The 5,270-nt window shown below is 41.8% G+C and overlaps 1 long non-coding RNA gene across 1 annotated transcript; it reads right to left on the bottom strand.

Moving 5' to 3' along the window:
- Window positions 1-1,211: 1,211 nt before the first annotated feature.
- Window positions 1,212-3,876, bottom strand: LOC134160071 (uncharacterized). Its single transcript, XR_009963423.1, has 3 exons — window positions 3,520-3,876; window positions 3,037-3,197; window positions 1,212-1,812 (listed from the first exon to the last, which is right to left on the bottom strand). It is a non-coding gene; the product is annotated as an uncharacterized LOC134160071 (long non-coding RNA).
- Window positions 3,877-5,270: the final 1,394 nt, after the last annotated feature.

Here is a 5,270-nt window from a genome sequence, read left to right as displayed (position 1 = left end):
GGACAGGTTCATTGGCTTGTGAAGATGGGAATACTGGTGGGCTACTCTCAGAACTGGGTGTCCCACCCTGGATATCCCACTCAGACCAGCCCATGGGTTTGGGCGAGCTGCCGTTCCACCCTGTATAGCGAGACAGCATGGAAGAGATGGATTTCCACTTGTTCAAGCCTTACCATAGAAAGGCTAAGTCCTGGCATTGCTAATGACCAAGAAGGAACTAAGTGTGGCTTCCATAAAGCTTTGAGCAAGGGTAGAAAATACTAATTCTATTTCATTTTTTAAATGCAGTTTCAATGTGTTTTATTCAGAAGAGCTACATTATGCAGCTGTAGAGAAAGGCAACTGCTGAAGGTATCCTTTCGTTTTCTGCAGACTGTTCTAGTGGTCTTCCAAATTTCCAGTTCTGGAGTAGACAGACTAAAATCAGGGCCCACAGCTTTCAGAAAGGTAGGTAGGGTCTTAAACTTGGCTTGTAATAACAGCAGCAAGAGGAAAAGCTGGGGATCCCCCTTTTGGAGTATCTAATTTATTTAACTGCTTGGCTTCTGTTGTGTTGAGGTTGCGGGATGTGGCAGTAACACACAGCATGTATATCGTGATTCCAAGTGGCTCATAAGAAAGAATTTTTCCAGATTACATTTGTTTGCTTTGTTTATTAGATGTCCAAGGCTGGATATTTCTAGGAGATAATTACCCTTCTTCCCAGAGGAAGCAGCTGATGACTTCACTACCTCTTGCTAGCAGCCTCTTACCCACATTGTGATCAACACAACCCCATCATCACACCAGCTCTTCTTGAGACATCTCAATATTTATTCCCGACCTGGACAGATCCATGTGCCAAAACTTACCTGTCTTTTCCAGTTTCACCCCTTGATTTCATAAACACACTTCCCAACAAACACAACTTGGAAATGAGGAACTAATTAAACCACTCTCAGAACTGATGTAAAATAATGGCAACTACAAAAGTTAGAACTTGCTCCACTTGTCACAGCATGCATTATGTAGCTTTGCCTTGAACTGAATCATGAGGGAAAAAGGCTTCCAGGCCCCTGCAAACCCACTCTCTTCCCATCAATTCTCTCCTTTCTGTTCCCTTATCCCAATGTAGAAACAAAAAATAAGGTAGCCAAATTTATTATGAATCTCTATTGCGCAGTACATCTCCCATTAAGATGTTCTCTTGATTACTTCAGTCGACTTGCTGTTCCCCAACGGCAAGTGGCAGCTCCAATTTGTCTACTGGTAACTTTCATCTGTGCTAATAATAAAAGTTACAGGGAAAGGGAGGCAGAAGACACATCGCATTTGCTTCCTCAGTAAGTCAGGATGTCATCCTTTCTGCACTCCCCAAGAACTAATGCCTCTTCAGATCACAGGTGGGGAAAGCCTAATTCTTCCACCCAGACTCAGAAACTAATGATTATATGCACATAGGTATTGTTACACAAAATGTTTGGCAAGTGGTTTATTTCTCTAAATCGACAATTTTCTGTAAGTCATTTTTTATTGGTATTTTTGGAATACTTCCTTCAGAACAACATGTCTTTCTTCATTCCGTTTAACCTCTCCATCCAGCAAGTATTTCTTCCATGTTTCTGATAGAACACAAATCAACAAAGAGAGCTCTTGCAGTTTTTGTTTCCTGTGTGTCACTACAGGACATCAACCAAGTCATGATGATTAAATAATTCTGGAAACCAAGTCTGCAGGCTTCTTGAAGATCCCCATCTGTCTGACTAAGGCTCTGGCCCACCAAAACTACCACACTCGGAGCAGTGTTACAGCAACAGCAGCCACTGAGATCACCTGGAAATTAGATTTGAGTGTTGTAGAAAGATATTGAAGGTGACACCTCAAAATGACTTCAAAAAGAAATTTAATGTTTGAGGGTTAAAGTTTTGGACCACTGACATCATTTGAAATCTTGTGCTGAAGCTGGATGTATTTCAGAAGGGAGGGTTTTTTTTTCAGGGGAGGGGGGTGGGGGGGTTCTTGTATTTCTAACCTTTGCAAAGCTGTGCATGTGGATACACAGGCACACAAATAAAGGAAGATCAATGCCACCATAAGCACCTACACAACTAAGTTCAAAGCGTGCAGAGAACAGCAGAGGCAGCTTTTGTAATTCTATGCCTTACAAACTAGTGCAACACCTGACACTGGATAATTTCATGCTAAAATACTTTTGAGCCTGCTTCCTGAGATTATAATTCTAAGCATTGAGTGCTGTGGGCAGTTTATTCCATTTTGTTTTAAAAACCTCTTCACATGATGGTTTCTAAATTCTATGTTTTGGCCATATGCACCTCCACTAGACGGCGCACTTTTAAAAGACATTTCCCCGTTTCTTTCCTTCTTGTACATCACCAGGAATATGGAACAGCTTTCAGCAATGTCACCAAGAGTCATCCCAGGCCACAGCTCTTCGACTGAAAAAAAGCTGCCATCTCTTTCAGTAGGGTGAAGCAGCAGCAGGTACTGTGGCTGCTCGTCACCCTCCTTCACTGCAGGGAGGGCCCCAACCCAAACAGAGCCTCCAGTGGGCTACCACCCCGGGACCTCATCCAAAGCAGCCTATGTGTTGATTATATGGCTGAAACTGCAGTTGTCCTGCACTTGCCAGGTATCCCTGTCCTGAGAGAGGTGGCCTTTCTCATATGTTTCTAATAAGGAAACATATGGAACGTAAATTCAGTCAGTGTGTGCTATTCCTTTCACACACACCTAATGAGATCTTAGGATATCTACTTCAGGATCCAAATGATTCTATAAAATCACCGAAAGCAGTTCAAAGTAAGCATTGGTTAGCACTGAAGTTGACTTTTACTCTTCTTCCTGAACTGAGAGCTCCTTACATTTGTCATCATTCTCCATGTACTTTCTAGTTGTCCCTGTTACTCCTTGGAGAATTACTTATTTATGTTTCCTCTTTTATTGAAAAAGCAGTGCTTTTTCATTAAAACCATCCTCAGGGTTAATAGAAACTTGTAGGAAAAAGCTGAGGGAAAGAGCTAAGGCGGTTTTACTTACCCACCACCTGAGGGAGAAAAGAAGCCTCCACAACCCGCATTATCGAGCTTTTCTCTATACATGTCCACAACTGAAACAAGCTGTGCAGGGATAAGGTGGCCACATGATGTTTGCTCCATCACTCCCCACCTTGTTCTACCTTCTCCTCAAACTTCATCCACCTACAAGAGGGCAGAGCAATGAGTAAACATTCAAGAACTTGGCCATCCTCACCAGGTAAATCAATTATGAACATCAACAAAATGAACAAGGAACACCCAGTGATCCAAATCTTCAGGTTACCTTTTAACAGCAATAAACCTCCTCTTTTACTGCTCTATTTCTGATGTGTTGACTGGGCTTTGCTGTGACACTTTGCGCACACTAAGTACATTTTTCCAAGACAACCCTTTATTGTGAACCATGGCTCAACATCATGATGAGCTAAGAGGCAACAGGACCACTCAAAGGAATCTTCGAGCCCTGGTCATGGGCTGATCTTACCTACCACCAGAAATGTCACCGTGTGCGGGGGAAAAACTCCAGCCTGTTTATATGGGGGATGTAACACAGGCAGCTGAACTCAGATGAGTCAAGGACCATGATGACAATGAATCAAGAACCAACTCAAGGTCCCCTCTGGAAATACCTTTTAAACAGTATCTTTAAGGTTCTGGCTAGAAATTTTCTATGACATGTATCAGTTATTTTTCTATTGACCCAAACAGCTTTGCAAGGGATAAAATAATTTGCTAAAGCCTTTTAATACAAATACTCTTTCTTAACAGCTTCCATGCCCCCCAAGTCTTCAATCCAAGGCCTGCAGCTAACTCCCCTGCCCTTGTACATCTAGCAGCAGAAGGCTCTTTCAGCAAAATTCAGTCATTTCAGGAAGGTACTGAGAAATCCTGAGCAACCATACACCATGCAGGATCACTATCAGCAAGCAGGATGCAAGTCAAGAGGTTTGGGCTGAGTGTAGGAACTGCACCTCAATGGGATGCTTAGAACATGTAATGTACACATGTATCTTCAAAGATGAAGCATGTATCCAGCTCCATCTAGCACTTCTACCAGAGACATGTTGAAGCACATAAACCCAGAAATCTTTTGCCAGAGAAGAAGGAAACCTCCTGTTTTCCCTACAGCCACCTGACAGTATGAGGAGTGAAGGCATATCCCACTGGAAGGTCCTTTAGATGTAAGAGTGAAGGGCTCCTGACCAATGTCCCTCAAGAAACAGCAGAGCTTTGTGACCTGCCATGCAAGACACAGGGCATCTTTCTTCCAATGGCTGGCATTTGTGGACTTATGAAAAACAGAGCTTTCCAATATTCTTACTATAAAGGAGACTGAAGGAACTGCTCAATACAAGGTATCACACTAAGATCTGAATTGTGAAAAAGCTTTAACAATTTGCCATTAAAACCCCTTCCCAAAGACCTACACATGGACAGAGGAAAGAATCTTTTGCTATAAAAGCAGAGCTGGGCAGTACAGATGACAAAATGCAAGTACCAAACTAATGACAAGAGGAGGGAAAAACAATAAAGGGAGAAAAGCATGACCAACAAGCAAGAAGTTAAAGAGTAAAAAGCCTTTAAACAGGTTCTCCAGGTGACTGAGAAGTATAAATAAAAGATAAGGGGGCAAAGGGGTAAGTGGTGGAACAGCTCATTATATCACAGGTAAAGAAAAGGTAAAGATAACCTGCCACAGAATTTCTGTGCGCTCTATGATGGGTTCAGAAAGAAGTCTCTGTTAGAGCTCAGGCTTGTTTACGCCTGTCAATGAGCACTATCATTCCAGTTCTGTAATTAAATCCACAATTTTGACAGCTGAAACTGTAGGAATAGTTGCAGTTAGTCAAAATAAGTTGCTACTGTTCAGACTGTTGCCAAGAATGTTTTAAAAGCTTCTGCTTTGTACTTCAAAGAAAATCTGAACTCAATCTTCAACCATTCCACCTCACTTCATTTCTGGAGCAAAGATCTGAAAAGCTGTCCTTTTCCTAGGCAATCTGGAAGTCCAAACCAAGACTTTCTACCATATTATTGATACATTCCGCAGTAACATAAATACTATACGACCATTTTCACTGATCAGTAAATTATACATATGACACGTTTTATATAATCCTGTATTTTTATCCCATAAACACATTTTCCAGACGTGAAAAAAAAAATCTGAAGCCAGTCAGTGTTTCAGAAATCTTACAGGACTTGGGACAGCCAATACACTGAGAACAAGTACTC

This window comes from Pezoporus occidentalis, unplaced genomic scaffold (genome assembly GCF_034315485.1).
Source record: "Pezoporus occidentalis ecotype Australia unplaced genomic scaffold, CSIRO_AGI_Poc_V1 ctg156, whole genome shotgun sequence".
NCBI classification, from domain to species: domain Eukaryota; kingdom Metazoa; phylum Chordata; class Aves; order Psittaciformes; family Psittacidae; genus Pezoporus; species Pezoporus occidentalis.
This window is presented reverse-complemented; position numbering and strand designations above follow the sequence as displayed.